This window comes from Prionailurus bengalensis, chromosome C1, assembly GCF_016509475.1.
Source record: "Prionailurus bengalensis isolate Pbe53 chromosome C1, Fcat_Pben_1.1_paternal_pri, whole genome shotgun sequence".
NCBI lineage: Eukaryota > Metazoa > Chordata > Mammalia > Carnivora > Felidae > Prionailurus > Prionailurus bengalensis.
This window is the reverse complement of record NC_057345.1, coordinates 46,267,458-46,286,132: the sequence shown is the minus strand read 5'-3', so window position 1 is coordinate 46,286,132 and position 18,675 is coordinate 46,267,458. Positions and strand designations below refer to the sequence as shown.

General features: G+C 43.4%; 1 protein-coding gene across 1 annotated transcript in view; it reads right to left on the bottom strand.

The window, feature by feature from the left end:
- C8A (complement C8 alpha chain) overlaps positions 1 to 18,675 on the bottom strand; it is a 69,105-nt gene that overhangs the window by 11,794 nt on the left and 38,636 nt on the right. The gene's annotated exons all lie outside the window — the stretch shown is intronic.

Here is an 18,675-nt window from a genome sequence, read left to right as displayed (position 1 = left end):
CGGGCTCTGGGCTGACAGCTCAGAGCCTGGAGCCTGCTTCAGATTCTGTATGTGTCTCTCTCTCTGTCCCTCCCCTGCTCATGCTCTGTCTCTCTCTGTCTCAAAAATAAATAAAAACATTAGTTTTACTGTAGTAATAATTTCACTCTATATATCAAATCGTCATGTTGTATGCCTTAAATACGTACATTTTTTTTTTTTTTAAGTAAAATGAAACCAATCCCAGTCATAGGCACCCTGTGTGCATTGAGAAAAGGCCGGTGATGGCTCTGGGCCTCACTTTCCCATTTACAGAGAAAGTGGCTGGATTTGCCCATCTCCAGGCCCGCCTGAGCCACAGCCCCCTGCCTGTGGGCACGTTTTCTGAATCACGGCTGAGCTCCTGGTGCCTGGGAGGCTGGACGCTGTGAGCACCAGCACTCAGCACCAAGCACAGGGCTTCCTCGGCCACTTCTATTCAAGCACTTTTAATTGTTGATGCATTACTAATTGAGGAAGATTTAGCATATTTAATTGTTTTGATTAAAAAATGCTTCCCCAGTGTTCAACAAAAGCGGAGGAAAGGAATTCACAGGCAGAAGCCAGAGTGATTACAAGTGGGGGATGGTGGAGGGCTGTGGGCTTACAGTGCCAGGGCAGGCTGATGGGCGGAGTGGGGGAGGCTGGAGGCTGTCTGCAGAGCCCTTTTGCTCATGCACGGTCTGCCACAGCCTGCCATGCGCAACAGGGGAAAGAGAAATCCAGTTCGATTTAAGCGGCACCGCCTCACTGCAAAGATTTGCCTTCTGGGGACACCGATGTAGGGTACCAGCCAGCAAGGGAAGGTCTGTGACTTAAGGATCATACGACGTGAGAGCTGAAAGCATCCTTGGACACCTAGCCACATTCTCTTTTCTGGTTGAGACGCCCTTGGTTCATACAGGTTAATTATCTTGCCTGAGGTCATACAGCTAAGAAATGGTAGAACTGAGGGGCGCCTGGGTGGCTCAGTCGGTTGAGCGTCCGACTTCGGCTCAGGTCATGATCTCGCGGTCCGTGAGTTCGAGCCCCGCGTCGGGCGGGCTCTGTGCTGACAGCTCAGAGCCTGGAGCCTGCTTTGGATTCTGTGTCTCCCTATCTCTCTCTGACCCTCCCCCATTCATGCTCTGTCTCTCTCTGTCTCAAAAATAAATAAACATTAAAAAAAAAAAAAGAAATGGTGGAGCTGAGATTCAAACTCAAGTCTGGCTCGCTTAGAAGCCGGTGGTATTTTCACTAATTCCAATTATCGCATCAGACTAAAGAATTCTGCTGTTAGAGAGAAAAATTTAGTAAACACCAACTGCGTACCATCCCCGGGACATCGTGTGTTGGGCAGTGTAGGCACTGTGAGCTAAAGTAATAGGAGTATGATACAAATCTGAATAAGTAAGCCTTTGTCCTTGAGAAGCTAGCAGGTTTGGGACAATATACCAAACAAAAGCGAAGGTGTCTCCTGAGAGTTGCGTGTTCCAGAACACGAGGGCTGGGAATGGAGTGCCTCATCGGCAACTGTAGGAGCTGCTCAATCAGAGCTATCTACAGAACACCCATGGGAAACCACGCCCAGTAAGCTGGGAGGTGGGGGGCAGAGGAGGTCAAATGCAGGGCCAAGATCCAGGACTTGAAACCACTCGAAAGCCGTATTGGGAACTGAGACACAGGGCCAGAGGTGTCTTGCTTCCGTCAAGCAAAGAACAGAGGAGGGAGAGGGGAGAAAGAGCAGAAAAAGGCCTGGAATCGTGCAGCACTTGCCCAGATGGGTGTGGGCACGGGTAGCCTGACGACGCAGCTGGCTCTTGAACAACATGGGGCTTGGGGGTGCTGACTCCTCACACAGTTGAAAAGCCAAGTGTAACTTTGACTCCCCCAAAACTTAACTACTGATACCTTACTGTTGACGGGAGGCCTTACCGTTAACATAAATAGCCAATAAACACATATTTTGTGTTGTCTATATTATAGAGTACATTCTTACAATAAAGTAAGCTAGAGAAAAGAAACTGTCGTGAAGAAAATCATAAGGAAGAGAAAATACATTTACAGTCCCGGACTCTATTTACTGAAAAAAAAAAATCCACCTAGAAGTGGACCCACACAGTTCAAATCCATGTTGTTCAATGGCCAACTGTATTTATGGAACCAAACAATGATCTGCCATGGCTTCACCCCATCCCATCAGGCTGGACTCCCTAGCTACCCATTTTGGACTGTAGTGGCATTTGTTACGGTTTTTGAACTTCAGGGACCCCTGGAGGGGGCTGTCCAAACTGGACTACATAGTGACATGGTTTGGAGTGCTTATTTAAAATACAGATTCCTGGGGCGCCTGGGTGGCTCAGTCCGTTAAGCGTCCGACTTCAGCTCAGGTCACGGTCTCGCGGTCCGTGAGTTCAAGCCCTGCGTCGGGCGCTGGGCTGATGGCTCAGAGCCTGGAGCCTGCTTCCGATTCTGTGTCTCCCTCTCTCTCTGCCCCTCCCCTGTTCAGACTCTGTCTCTGTCTCAAAAATAAATAAACGTTAAAAAAAAAAATTTTTTTATAAATAAATAAATAAAATACAGATTCCTGCGTCCCACCTGTATCAATTCTAATTCTGTATTTCTGAGTAATTAGCATTCTGTCTTTGAAAAAATAACCCAGATGATTCCTATTCAGTGCATCTGGGAACAGATGTTGAGTACCACGGTTTTACAGAGAACTCTGGTGGCCTGTCACAGAGCGCTGGCCTGTGCCCTGTCTCAGTCAATGCCTTTGTCAATGCCGTGGATATGGACTTGGCAGCCAGGCTCATCATATGTACCCAGAAGAAGTAACTATGAAAAGCCAAGGATCATTCAGATCAAGAATCAGGATTCAAAAAGCCCTCGGAAGGTTTGGAAGGATAGACAGACCAAGCGTAGTGAAATGAGACTCAGTTGAGAAAGCTGGGGAGAAAATACCGTGCACGAGCACAACAGGGAAGGGGAACCGCTTAGGAAAGCAGGAAAAGGCTGTAGAGTTTTGGATAACTTCCAGCTCAGGAGGACGATGAAGCCAGGTGAAATGCCAGGTGAAAATTATAATCAATTAGGTAAAGGAGGGGAGCATCTCTCTCTGTGCAGCTTAGAGAAACCCAGAACCTGGCATAAAAATCTGGGGTCCACAGTTTAAAGGAAATAAGAGAATATGACATTCACTGAATATGATTCAGCCTTAAAAAAAAAAAAAAGGAAATCCTGCCATATGCAAGAACATGGGTGAACCTTGAGGACATTATGCTAAATTAAATAATCACAGAAGGACCAATATGCATGATTCCACTTATATGAGGCATATAAGATAGTCAAACTGATAGAGCCAGAGTGTCGAATTGTGGTTGGCAGGAGTTGGGAGGGGGGAAATGAGGCATTTCTTTTTCTTTTTTTGTGTGTTTATTTACTTTTAAGAGACAGAGAGTGAGTGGGGAGAGGCAGAGAGAGAGAGAGGGAGACACAGAATCTGAAGCAGGCTCCAGGCTCTGAGCTGTCAGCACAGAGCCCGCCGCGGAGCCCGCTGCGGGGCTTGAACTCGCGAGCTGTGAGATCAAGACCTGAGCTGAAGTCGGACGCTTAACCGACTGAGCCACCCAGGCACCCCAAGGCATTTCTAATCAATGGACATAATGTCTCAATTATGTAAATTCTAGAGATAGAATTGTCTCTGTAGTTAAGAAGACTGTATTGTCCACTTGAAATTGTGTTACTTTGTTAAAAGGGTAGATCTCATGCTACGCGTTCCTACCATAATAAAACTAAAAATGAGGAAAAAGGAAATAGGGAACATCCTTTGGGAATGTTTGAGGGGATTGGGGATGTTTACCTGAACAAGAGAGGAAAGTTCTAAGATACGTAGAACAAGATTCAGCTCACTGGAGGGTTGTCTTGAGGAAGAGGAAGTAAGCTTATTTGTGTGGCTGGAAGGGCAAGAACGAAGGCCAAAAGGACAGAAGTTACAGGAGGGCAGATTTAAGCTCAGCGTCAGGTAAATCATCATCACAGATCAAGGAGATAGGAGTTGTTTCATAAGGCAGTGAGCACCCCATACCAAGAGGGTACCAAGCACAGGCTATTTGTCTGTAAGGAGCACTGTGGAAGGGCTTGAAGAGTTGACCGGTGGTCTTTTAAGGTCTCTTCCAAAGCCACGATTCTGAAACTTTAAGAACATACCAGAACACCCAGGGAACATCTGAAACAAGTTTGGTAAGTACTTAATGACTCCTTGCTGTGTGCCAGGCATCTGGAAATAAGGAGGACTCAAGAGTGTCTGCTCTCAGTGAGCTCGCAGGCAAGGGTGAAGAAATGGAAGGAAACAGTTATTGCCCTGTGGGATGAGGGCCGCAGAAGAAGGCAACAGAGTCAGGACTAAGTCTTGCTTGGAGGCCAGAGGAAGGATATCGGAGGCCAGTCCGAAAAGATGAGTAGGGATTAGCCAGACAAAGTGGGGGCACGTTGAGAGTAGGGGGAGACCATGGGATTCTGCTCAGAAAAGCCACCCTGACCTAAAGTCCAGAGTAGAAAAGAGAGAGAGGTAAGGTCAGTGTAGGAAGTACTGGGAGCCCCTGGGTTCCTTCCCGCTCTGATCTGGCCTCAAGAAGAGCTGTTGTGACCTCCTGCAGGCCAGGAGCCCAGGGGACATGTCCCAGGCCGCCACGTCTAGCACGTCTTCCCAGCCTGGTCTTGACTGTGGCCCAGGCGTGGGAGCTGCTCTCACACCTCCACGGAGAGGCTGTATCACTGTGGCTCAAAGGCAGGACCAGGCAGCTTGACTTCTGAGGTGGCAGAACACAGCAAGTCTGTCACTCTTCAGATGAAAACCATCAGGTGGAAAACAGCAGGTGTAAGACATTATTTTTCCCTTTGCAACAAACAAATGCCATTCAGGTTGCGGTCATCTGTCTGCTGTGTTGCTTTGCTACATCGGTTGTCCCCAAAGACAGCCTCGGAAGGAGAGGGGAGCCTCATAGGGTCCAGTTCATGTGATAATATTGGAAGAGATGATTGTTTAGCTGGGAAGGATAGGCTAACTTACCTGCCCCCTCTGTGCTGTTTATCCATTGAAACTCAAGCTTCTCCCAACCACCTAAGAATAATAGTGTAAGTCCCTCTGTGCCTTTCACATGCTGTTCCCTCTTCCACTCGACTCTAGAAAGCCTTCCTTCTCTCTCAGGGATCCAAATCTGTGTCTCCACTGTCTCCTTGTGTGTCCCCCACGCCATCCCAGTGCTTCCCTCCAGCATAGTATTTAGCGAATCCTAGCAATTGTCAGTTTCTTGGTCTGTTCTTCCAATTATACCGCAAACTTGTAAAATTGTCTTCTGGGTTTTACAGGTCTTGGCACAGACCCTGGCATGTGACAACCCCCCAGGATTGCTCAGGGATGGGCTGATTCCAGCCAATCTAGACAATACCTCTAAAACGTTTAGGTTGTCACAGATCTTCCTTTTGGTTGATGATACACACGACATCTTTGTAACATCTCACACCTGATTAAGAGATGATATTTTATAAAGCACTTTCACTCTGTGTTATCCCATTGGAGTCTCAAAACAGTCTTAGGGAGCTGGGAGCATTTATCCATTTTGCAGGCTCGCTGGTTGGAAAAAGCAGTAATTGTGGTGAAGAATGTGAACTCTGCTCAGATATGTTACTTGAACCTCTTTGGGCTTTATTCTCCCCGTTTGTGAAAACGGGGGTGATAGTTTCCGCACATGAGTCCCTAAAAACAGTGTCTGACACAATTAAGTGTTCAACAGATCTTAGCTACTATCATTAGGTTACTTGCCCCAAATTCCAAAATAAACAGGCCCAGGAATCAGGGTGTGATGTAACGTGTGTTACCTCCAAATGCGGTTGCATTTGGATGTTTCCTTTCATCACATTAGTGTTAACTGTGCAGAGAAATGTTCCTCATGTGGCGTGAGTAGCAGTGGCCTTACCAAGCCCCTCATTCCCTGCACACCTCATTCTACAAAGCGGCAATCTGTGCTCCCCATGGGTGTTGTGGGACTACAACCTCAGGTCTCTCTCCTGACTGGTAACAGCTATCTTCAGGGACTCTGGCCCTTCTAGATCATTTTGGCCATACACAAGAGGCAGTATGGCGGAGGGGGCTGAGGTGGCCGTGACGAGAGTGAGTATAGCAGAGATGTTCCATCTCTCTGGAATGGAGACCACCTGAGCTAAAATTCACCTCTGCACACCAACTATCTGAGCAAATTGTCGAACCTCCGTGTGCCATGGTTTCCCATCTGGAAGGTGGGGGCTTTTGTAGAGTCTGCCTCATAGGGTTGTTTGTGATGGTTAAGTGAGCGAAGCTGCACCAAGTACAATTCTTGGGATTGTGCCTGGCTCAGAACCAGCCATCATGGTCAAGTGTTCCTGTGATTAGTATTGCAACAAATGCTACAGCATACCCAGATGGGCTCGTGGTCCCTGATGCTAAGCTTGGAAAATCAGAGAATGATGGAGGCCAAGGCGTTTGTCAAGACAAATTTTCTTAATCAAGCTTTCTGCAGTATAAACTGTTCTGAATGAGTGAAGACCGAGAGAATGCCCACATTTGCTAAGTCCCTGTTACGTGCTAGGTAAAGCTTTCCCATATGTTATCTTATTTCATAACCACACATCTCTCCACGACAGGTACAATTATTCCCATTTTTTTTTAACGTTTTATTTATTTTTGAGACAGAGAGAGACAGAGCATGAACGGGGGAGGGAAAGAGAGAGAGACACAGAATCGGAAGCAGGTTCCAGGCTCTGAGCCGTCAGCCCAGAGCCCGACGCGGGGCTCGAACTCACAGACCACGAGATCGTGACCTGAGCTGAGGTCGGAATTATTCCCATTTTTAAGATGAGTAAACAGAGGCTTAGATAGTTTAAGTCACTTGCCCAAACTTCTACAGTAAGTAAATAGTAGAACTGGGGTTGAACCAAAGTCTATGTCCGAAGCCCATGTCCTCCATGCCACATTATGTCACCTATGGGAGAGAGAGAGCTAAGGGTGGCGCTGGGGAGTAATTTTGACATCATCACACCTTTTTCCCCTTTAAAGCTGGGGCTCTTTCAAAGATAGAGCTAGAAATTCAAAATCAGGACAAGATCAGGAGAATGGTGCTGAGGGTCTCTTAGGTCCATGTGTATGCAAATGACTTGGGGGGATGGGGACAAAACCAAGACACCAGGAGTCTGTCAGTCAATCAATACCATCCATCACTGTGCAGTCTGGTTGTCATGGCAACTGGGGATAAAGCCTGGAGCCTGTTAGAATCTTGTGCCTGTCTGTTCAGGGTGACTGGTTGGTTAGCAGGCACAGCAAAAGACCCTCTGGACCAGCCCAGACTATTTAGCCATAAAATATAAGACACTTCACCATCAGATTCCTGCCCACCTCACCCTCTGACTGTCCAGTCCAGCCCAGACTCTTTAGGAATCTACCCCAACGCTGCAGAGTAAAGGAAAGCTCCAGAGGAGGCCCAGCATATATGGGCTTGGATTCTGAACCTCTCCTGCTAGAAAGACACTGAGCCTCTACTGTGCACCAGCTTCAGCCTATGGACAAGACTCCGGGAACGCATCATTAACAAGATGCATAATGGAAACAGGCAGCTGCAATGGTGTGATGTAACTAGTAAATCCTAGGTGCACTGGCGTTCAGCATCTAACAAGACGCCCAACCCAGGGGCGCCTGGGTGGCTCAGTCGGTTAAGTGGCCAACTTTGGCTCAGGTCATGATCTCGCGGTCCGTGAGTTCGAGCCCCGCGTTGGGCTCTGTGCTGACCGCTCAGAGCCTGGAGCCTGTTTCAGATTCTGTGTCTCCCTCTCTCTCTGACCCTCCCCCGTTCATGCTCTGTCTCTCTCTGTCTCAAAAATAAATAAACATTAAAAAAAAAATTAAAAAAAAAAAAAGAAGAAGACGCCCAACCCAAAACTGTGGAGACAGAAAGACTGCCTGGAAGGGTCCTATCTAAGCGGAGACCAAGAATGGATAAGCAAGAGCCAGGCAAAGAAGAAAGGGTATGGGGAGTGGAGCAGAAATCCAGGTAGAGGAAACAGCACGTTACTTCTTGTAAAGCCCCAAGGAGAAAGGGGGTATGGTTAAGTCGAGAGACCAGCAAATAGTACGGCACAGCCCAGTGGTGAGTAATGGGCTGAGCAGGGCCACACAGCATGCTCCCTTGAAGGCCAGCCATCTTATCCAGTGGCAGGAACCCTCCCATTCTCAATGGTCACCTTTGCATGGCTCCAGCAGCTTGCCATTCTGCTACTTGTCATCCTCTCTGTGGCTCCCTGGAGGCCAATACTGACTCCATTTCCAGGTTAGCGTTGTTATCACTCTTCCTGCCATAGCTCAGCCACAGGATTGCTCTCATTAACGCACTGGCCTCAGGGGCCAGCCCTCCACATCAGAGTCTGGCCTTTGGGTGAACCTAGACACTCATTTCCTACCACTCACCCTCACCCGTTTGCTGCTTCAGCCACTGTCATAAGAGGCCCTCCACCCAGAAAGCCCTAGCTCCCTTCTCCATCAGGCAAGCTCCTCTGCCTGATTTTTAGAAGTTCAGAGTCTAGAAAAGGGGAGGGTCAGAAAGGGTGGTTGCTCCCTCCTTTGCGCTCCTACTATATTTATTTCTATTTGAGCATTTTCACGTTGTATTAGTCTCAGCCCCCAACTGACTGCACGTTTTTCCAGGGCATGGATTTGTGTGTTTCATCTCTGTGTCCCTGGAAATCATGGGTTCTCAGTGAGTATTGACTGGATGAGTGGTTGGAAGGATGAAAGGATGGATGGGTGGATGGATGAATGGATGCAGATTAGATTATGAGAAGTGTTTTCCTCAGAGATTAAGTATTTCCTGCCTCCTACTTTGGGTAACAAGGAAAAATGTTGTTTTCTACTCAGTACCTTCCTGAAAGGGAATTATAAGCAAGCAACGGCAATAATATATAAATGTGATGGAAAGTATGCGAATTTGAGGGACTTAAATTACACATTCATCCCACCCCAATTACTCTCCATACACAGCTTAATCATCTGGGCTGCCTCTGTCTCATTCTTGTAAAGGAATAAAAAATGCACAGCCCAGGGGCCCTCATTCCTCTATTCTGCTGCCTCTGACAGACATTACTAATTGATCACAGCACTGTCGGGCTGAGCCCCTGTCTCGTGTCATAATCTGGGTAGCATTTGCTATAGAAACCACTTGCCATCACTGACTTAGACACTTTTTCTGACCTTCAAGCTTCTGAGGTTCACCTCTTTGAGTGCCGTGGGTGCCAGCTCATCATGCTGGTTCCTGGCTCTGTGACTGCACCTAAGTTTCAGAACAGACAACCACAAGCTGGGCAATTTGACCATTAACAATTCTCCCAATTACAGTGCCCAATCAGTGGGTTGAACTGATCCCAGACTTCATTTAGAAAAGAATATTGAGTATAATTCTCACTTAGTTATGTTTGAGACCTGACTTAGCCACCTTCAAAGCTATCACCAGCGGTTTAATTTTTTTTTAAGATCATAACTTCTAAAAAATAAAAATAAATAAAAAGATAAGTGAAATAAAATAGCCAGATGTGGGGCGCCTGGGTGGCTCAGTCGGTTAAGCGTCAGACTCTTGATTTTGGCTCTGGTCACGATCTCTTGGTTTGTGCGTCCGAGCGCTGCATTGGGCTCTGTGCTGACAGTGTGGAGCCTGCTTGGAATTCTCTCTTTCCCTCTTTGTCCCTCTCCCACTCTCTCTAGTGCTCTCTCAAAATAAATAAATAAACTTAAAAAAAAAATATATATATATATATATCCAGATATACCCCAAGAAGCACTGAGCTGGGAGTTAGAAATCCTTGTGTCAAACCTCACCCTGCTTCTAGCCAATGCCTTCACCTTGGACACACCATTTTACCTGTCAGTGCCTGGTTTTCCTTGTTTGTAAACCGGGACAGCCATAGATGGTTCACGGCAGTGCTGAGAGGCCTGAGTACCATGATACGCACGTAAGCACTCAGCAAGCTGCCTGCCACAGAGCTCAGGTAGAACGCAGTGAACACTCCATCTTTCATTTCCATTTGGATAAACAGTTTCATTAGATGAGACTTTCCAGGCCAGTCTTGGCAGTTATTAATTACATTTCTCTCTAGCTTTCTACCTTGTCTGCCCTGCTGTGATGGTTAATTTTATGTGGCGATTTGACTGGGCCATAGTCGTATCCAGATAGTTGATCAAACACTGTTCTCGATGTTTCTGTGAAGGTATTTCTGGACGAGCTCAACATTTAAACCAGTAGACTTCAGTAAAGTCTATTTTTCTCCCTAATGCGGGTAGGTCTCATCCAATCAGTAGACATCCCAAATAGAACAAATAGGCTGACCCTCTTCTGAGTAAGAAAGGATTCTTGCTGTCTGGCTGCCTCCAAGCTGGGACTTGAGCTTTTTTCCTATCTTTGACTCATACTGAACTATCAGCTCTTGCTGGGTCTCAAGCCTGCCGACCTTTGGACTGGAACTAAACCATCGGCTCTCCTGGGTCTCCAGCTTGCCAACTGCAGATCTCGGGACTCGCCAGACTCCATAATTGTGTGAGCCAATTCTTTATAATAAATCTCTATATCCTATTGGTTCTCTGAAACCAGTTAGTTAGAATACCAACTAATATGCCTCCAAATATTTTCCTTATGGCAGCTGATGATTTTTCCTTTATTTAAAGTGATGAAATACATATCTATATTCAGTGGAACACACTAGATGGTGTTTTTAATACTTTTTTTACTACCCCCTCCCCCAAGCTAAGCAATAAACTTTACTCCATGATGCAGCCCACACACATCCAGATAAAATCAGTTTCCATACTTCATCATACTCTGTTTGATGTACTCTGGTATTTTCCATCTTGTTTTATTCTATTTCATTTTGTTAAATGCTGGTCATGACCCACTAACTTTCTTTTACAATCTACTAATGGGCTATGCCCTGTAGTTTGGAAAATTCTAAGAAACACATCTCTAAGACATTGTAGCACGTGGGGTAAGATCACGTGTTCTTGAGTTTGACCCCTGGCTCCACCAGTTAATAGCAGCGTGATCTTGGGTAAGTTATTTAACATCACTAAGCTTCAGTTCTTAATTTGTAAATTGGGGAGTATAGTGCCTTCTTCCCAGGTCTTTTTTTAAAAAATTTTTAATGTTTATTTTGAGAGAGAGAGACAGAGCACAAGTGGGGAGATGCAGAGAAAGAGAGAGAGAGAGAGAGAGAGAGAGAGGGCGACACATAATCTGAAGCAGGTTCCAGGCTCCGGAGCTGTCAGCACAGAGCCTGACTCAGGGCTCTAACCCACGAACCGTGAGTTTATGACCTGAGCCAAAGTCGGACGCTTTACCGACTGGGCCGCCCAAGTGCCCCTCTTCACAGGTCTTTCTGGGGGATTAAAGGAGATAGTATATTTAAAATGTTTAACCCAGTGTCTGCCACATAGTAAATGCTCAGTAAATGTTGGCTTGTCTTGCCATCTCTGCTAGACTAAGCCTGCAATATATAATATCAGAACGAATGACGGAATGTGGGGAAATGTTGGGGGGATAAATACTTGGACAATACACAAACTCCGCAACAGAAGATATTGATTCAGTACTAATGGAATCATGTTGAGCAATTTACTTAGGCTCTTTGGACCTTAGTTTTCTCTATATAAAATTGGGGATATACTAATACAACTCCTCATAAGGTATTACAAAGATTATCTGGAATATTAGAGGTGAATGCGTTGTACATGAGCAATATTAGGAGTTACTATAGGCAAATATATTTTATTACAACCAAGTATTTCCATTATCTTTAAGTACAGTGAATTTTAAAAATTAATTCATTTTAGGTGGTAACAGACTTAGTTTTCCACATAGTAAATCATTCCTGACTATTATCGGATGATTATGGCAAAGAGAACCCCTGTTACCTTCCACTCCCCCTCAATGAGAGGAACCACACTGTTACCTAGACGGTGCTGACCGTGTTTCTATTTGTTGAATGAAAAGCTGAAGGAATGAATGAGTAAAGGAAGGGAAGAAAGGGGAAGGAAGAGAATGTAAAACTATACTTGACATCAACTTCTCTGAGGTTTTAACTGTGTTCCTGTGGCTTTTTCTACCCTGTGTGTTAGGTGGTAGCCTAGCTGGTCCAAGGACCCTAGCTGGAAGGTGATGATCGATGACAGGCAGAACGTACCATGCTCTCGCTGGAAGGGTCTTTCCCAGGGTCACTTTTATCTGGCATCCATCAGGGGGAGGAATGATGGAACACAGGCACTGATTTGGGCAGAGTTGTTAACACTTTGAAAGATAGTGATGAGAATTCACAGTGACCTTGATAAATGGGAGAAGCAGTCCCTCCAAAACTGGATGAAGCTCCAGGGACAGAAATGAATGACCTTGATCAATAAAATGGGAAGGTGGGGGAGAAGGCATGATTGCTGAGGCTCCAAGTCTACAGCAAAAACATTGGCCACTGCAGGCCGGGCACAATGGTAATGATTTCCTTTCCATTTGAACATCGTTTCAGAGCTGACCAATTGCAGAGCCCTGTGAGATAGGTTGTCTGGTTATCCTCACTTTACAGATGAGAGGGCAGTTAACATTATAGAGTTAATAACAGAAAAGCTAAGAATAAGACATCTGGTGATAATAACACAACCATAGTGCAGCAACGGCAGGTAACATGTTTTAACTCTTAATACACGCCAGGTACTGGGCTACACGCTCACATAAATAGTTTCATTTCATGTTCATAAGACTCCTATGAAGTATGGACTCTCGTTGTCTCATTTAGAAGAACAGAAAACTGAGGCATGAAGAGGATGACTAATTTGCCTGAAGGTCACTTCGCTAATAAATGGTGGAGACGAGGTTAGAATCCAGGCAATCTGATTCAGAACCTTTCTCAGCAATTGATATTTATTGGGTGCTAAATATTTTCTGTGGATATGTCCGCTTATTCCTTATAACCACTCTGTGTGATGAACGCCGTGAATACTTCCAGCTTCACAGGTTAGGAAATTGAGACTTGAAAAGATTAAATAACCTGCCCATTATCACACGTACTAGTGACACAATCCTTGTTTTCAACGGCTGTGCTACATTACTAATATCTTGCATTCAAGGGGAAAAAATATCTAAACATTTACCACACAAGATGCGGGTGAATTATTCCCAAACAAAACTTGGTTATTGTTCCTACTTGGGTCTTGAGGAAGATGAGCACTAGAGAAATTTAGTACCCTGATCAAGGCCCTGTAACTACTAGATGGTAGAACCAAGATGAGCACCCTTTGGGTCTGACTCCCAAGTTTGGATTCCTTTTTACCACATCACTAGCATATATCTTCACTCTATAGTCCTTGTTTCAATGATTTTACAACCTACTGACCCCACCTAAAACTGTAATCCATAATAGTAACTGCTGTTTTGACAGTGTTTTACCTATCACAGCGCTTTAAAAAAAATATCTTGGTTAATTCTTCTAACAGCCTTTTGAAGTAGTTTATTATCCATATGTTAGGGACGGGAAAACTGAGACTCAGAGACATAAAGTGCTAGTTTTTAGATGGAAGCATCTTCACGAAGAGCAAACATATCTCAGAAAAAAATATTTTTACCCCCCCCCCTCCACTGCCTGCTGGTTTTTATGGGACCACACAGTGCTTCCTTCACAAGCGAAACATCAATAGCAATTATTTTCTGTAAGGTCTTCACAGACTTCTTTCAATATGGCCAAAACCCATAGAATCATGAACCTTTGGGGTCTTGAGGACCATTTGTTTACTTCCTATTCCATGCATGGTTTCCATTCAAGCATCCCTGATAAAGGTATCCAGTCAAAGTTACTTAGATTCTTAGATTCTGATAGGAAACTCTCTTTTATGTTGCATTGTAAGAGACAGAGGGCCCAGAAGCTGAAATAGATGTGTCAGGATTCGTCTACATTAGCCCAAAACCAGGCATCCAGAACAGGCCAGTACCATCTTTGTCCTAAAGAAATTTATGGAATATCCACTAGCCTCTGATACTTTTCTCATTTTACATGTCAGTGTGGCTGGAGGGAACCATCAGTGAGAACACGGCACAGCCTGGTGAGCAATAGTCATGGGAATGGAGAGAAAAGCACAGATTGTAGGTGCAGACTAATGAGATGTGCGGGGAGAGGGAGAATGAGTCAGAATTATTCCCAGGATGTGAGTCCTGACAAAGGCAGCTGGGATAAAAGGGAAAGAAGCCTGGACTGTAACTCAGAATGTATTGTCTATTTTTCACTTACTACTGATAGGGCTTTTCAGCCTCCGTTCTTTCATCTGTAGAAGTAAGGAAACATTTCCTCTTGCACAGATCTTTGGAAGATTAAGTAAGAAGTTTCACAAATGGCCAACAGACATGTAAAGGTGCTCAGCATCGCTAATCATCAGGGAAATGCAAATCAAAACCACAGTGAGATACCACCTCACCCCTGTTGGGATGTCTATTATCAAAAAGATAAGTGATCACAAATGGTGGTGACGATATAGAATAAAGAGAACCCTGTGTGCTGTTGGCGGGAATGTAAACTCGTACAGCCACTCTGGAAGACAGGATGGAGGCTCCTCAAGACATTAAAAATAGCACTACCACATTATCCAGCAATCCGACTTCTGTGAATATATCCAAAGGAAATGAAATCACTCTCTTGAAAAGATATCTGTATTCCCATATTCATAGCAGCATTATTCACATTAGCCAGAGTATGGAAACAAAGTAAGTCAAAAAATGGACGAATAAAGAAAGTATGGTATAGATATACAATGGGATATTATTCACCTTTAAAAAGAAGGAGATTCTGTCATTTGTGACAAAATGGGTGAACCTGGAAGGCATTATGATAAGTAAATTAAGCCAGATATAGACAAATACTGCATGGCAGAACCTCTTCCCCCCCATAAAATCAACTTCATAGGAACCGAGAATAGAAAAATGGTTACCAGGGGCTGGGGGAGGAAGAAATAGGGAGACGTTGTTGAAATGGTACAAACTTTCACTTGTACGATGAATAAGTTCTGATGACCTAATGTACAACATGGTGACTGTAGTTAATAACACTATATTATATAATTGAAATTTGCGGAGAGAATAGAACTTAAATGTTCTCACAAAAAAAAAAGGTAAATATGCAAAGACAGTGTGTAGTTTCCTCAAAAAAATAAATATAGAACAATTCCACATCTGAGTATCTATACAAAGAAAATGAAAATACTAATTCAAAAAGATATATGCACCCTTATGTTTATTGCAACATTATTTACAATTGCCAGCATTTGCTATCTCTTGTCTTTTGCTAGTAGCCATTCTGACAGGCTTAGGTGATACATCATTTTGGTTTTGATTTGCATTTCACCAATAATTAGTGATGTTTAACATCTTTTCATGTGCTTATTGGTCATCCGTATGTCTTCTATGGAAAAATGTCTTCAGATTCTCTGCCCATTTTTTGACTGGATTGTTTATTTTCTTGTTCTTAAATTATATGAGCTCTTCATATACTTTGGGTATTAACCCCTTATCAAATGTATCATTTGCAAATATCTTCCCCATTCAGTAGGTTGCCTTTTCATTTGGTTAATTGTTTCTTTCACTGAACAAAAGTTTTTAGTTTGGCTTAGTCCAAATTGTTTATTTTCATTTCATTTCCCTTGCCTTTGGAGTTAAATCCAAAAAATTGCCAAGACAAACTGCTTACTGCCTATGCTTTCCTCTAGGAGCCTAATGGTTTCAAGTCTTACATTCAAGTCTTTAATCCATTTGAATAGATTTTTGTATATAGTATAAAATAGTGACCCAGTTTCATTCTTTTGCATTTAATGGTCCAGTTTTCCCAACATCGTTTATTGAAGAGACTTTCCTTTACCCATTGGATATTCTTGCCTCCTTTGTCATATATCAATTGTCCATACATTTGTGGGTTTATTTCTGGGCTCTCTATTCTTTTCCATCAATTAGTGTACCTGTTTTTACGCCAATACCATACTGTTTTGAATACGATAGCTTTGTAGTATAGTTTGAAACTAGGGAGTCTGATGCCTCCAGCCGTGTTCTTCTTTCTTAACAATGTTTTGACTATTCGAGACCTTTTGTGATTCTGCAAAATTTTTAGAATTATTTGTTCTAGTTCTCTGAAAAATGTCATTGGAATTTTGATAGAGATTGCATTGTATCTACAGATTGTTTTAGGTAGGATGGACATTTTAACAATATTCTTTCAATTCATGAGCACAAAATATCTTTCCATTTATTTGTATCTTCTTCAATTTCTTTCATCAGTGTTTTATAACTTCAGAGACTTTTGTAAGGTCTGTACACTGAAAATTATAAGACATCCTTTTATTGTCGATGCATGGTTTCATGCTGTCTTTTAGGGAGAAGCATTTTATCTAAAGGACACGTTAGAAGAAAACAGCCTTGTGCATCCTCTGAGGTGAACCCAGAGAGGATCTGAGGCAAACCCAAGGACAAAAAATTCCTCCAGAGCAAACCAGCCAGTGCGTTCATTTAAATCATTCCATACCAAGGTCAGCTCTTTGAGGATGTGAACATATACAACACGGGATGTTTCTTAGAAATAATCACTTTGTAGAATATAAATATTATTAAAGTTATACGGATCAAAGATACATAGAAAAAGACAGTAACAAAGAGGAAAGAGAGAGAAAGAAAGGCATCCAAAGAGAAAGGGAGAGAGAGACGATGACAAAGAAGAAACTAGACAAACATCAAACGTGGAGAGAAGGGTGTACATGATTCTATTTGTCAAAGGGAAAGAAGGTAGATATTTTTGTTCTTTGTAGGTTAATATGTAAATGGAATTCTGATTTATTAGCGGTCTCCAGCAGATGAGGTGATGATTAGCACATTTCCATATTTATAGAAAAGCAACACTAACTTTCCGGATTTATAGAAAATCAGCTCTTCACAAATAGCAAATTGTGCTATTATCGACATATGGTTTTCTATAAACAGAGCTGAGGTAATTATCCCTGGGACAATTTGTTGGTGGGCTCCTTTTGAATATTAACCACATTGGAAGCCCATTTCTGCCTCACAGATTTTAAAGAGGAGGGGCCATGAGACACCCCAGACAATTAATTAGTAATCCAACACCAAAGACAGAGCCCAAATGAAAGGCTTTACCCAGGACCACATGGTGGAAAGACCGTAGGTCCAGGGCTCTGACGCCAGCTTCCTGTAGCCCTAGGCAAAGTAATTAACCTCCCTGAGGAGCCTCAGCATTTCTGGGCTAAAACTGGGATGATACCAACCTCCAAATTGGCAAGAAAATTAAATGATGTTGTACACAACAGGACCCGGAACCCAGTAGGTCATCAACAAATATTAACTATGTTTCCATCCTTACATTATTGAATGATTCTAAAAATACCTGCTTGAATTAAGCTTTTCAAACTCCTTTTTTGTATTGACCTATCTTAAACTATTTGTTTTGTATCATGACTCCATCTGTGTATGCATATCTTTGTTTAACTGGAAAAAAAATTTATTGAAGCAATAACCTATTTTCACTACCTATAATCCTCTATGATATTTTCTATTCTCTCCTTTGTTGTTTTTGTTCAAAATGTTGTTTGTGATCCATACTATGGGGTTGCAACCTGTAGTTTATGAAGTCCTCTGCTGCAAGAGGGTAGGGACCATATTTAGATTTACTCACCATTGTACCCCTAGCATAAACACACAAAAGATACCTAATAGATATTTGAAATTATAGAAGAATGGATACATGGATAAATGGATGAATTAATGAATGGCCCTTACCAGGAATCTAAATTAATGCCCTCTTTAAAACTCTATGTCTCGTTTTATGCTCTCACTACATACTGAGCGTTGTTTTGAGTGCCAAAGAGATAACATGTCAGACATGACACCTGCTTTCAAAGATCATGCTATCTAGAAGAGGAGGAAAATACTTGCATTTGGAAAATTATATTTTGAAGACTAAATAAGTGTGGAATTTATATGAATGTGCTGAAGAGATGGCCAGCCTGGGCTGGCGCAGTCAGGGAAACGTCTTAAAACTGGGTGAATTTGAACTTAGTTTGGAATATGGATAGATCTCTCCACCCTCACTCATTGAGTAGGTTGGTGGTTCTCAAACTGCAGTGATCATCAGAATCACCTGGAAGGCTTGTCAAACAACAGACTGCTGGTTCCTTTACCAGTTTCTGATTTGGTACGTTTGGCATGGAAGCCTGAGAAGTTGTAATTCTAACAGGTTTCCAGGTGATGCTGATGATACCAGTTGGAATCCACACTTGGAGAACCCACTGTTCTAGCAGTTTTTGGAGTGAGACCTTGAAGGTTGTTGACCCCATGCTAGGGGGTTTAGCTATTCAGGATTTTAGGCAAAGAAGGTATATCAGTGTATCTGTAAAGTAGAGGGATTATTCTGGTAGCAATTGTTGAGCATGGATTGGAGGGGTGAGCCTTCCCCTAGAGACCCTTTAGGAGCCAATGCAATGATAAGTGGAAGATGGAAACCCAGCCCACCACTGTAGCAGTGCAGATGGAGGAGAGTGGCAGGATGAGGGCTGGTCAGGAGTCAGAACTGAAGGTTTTTGTGATCTCC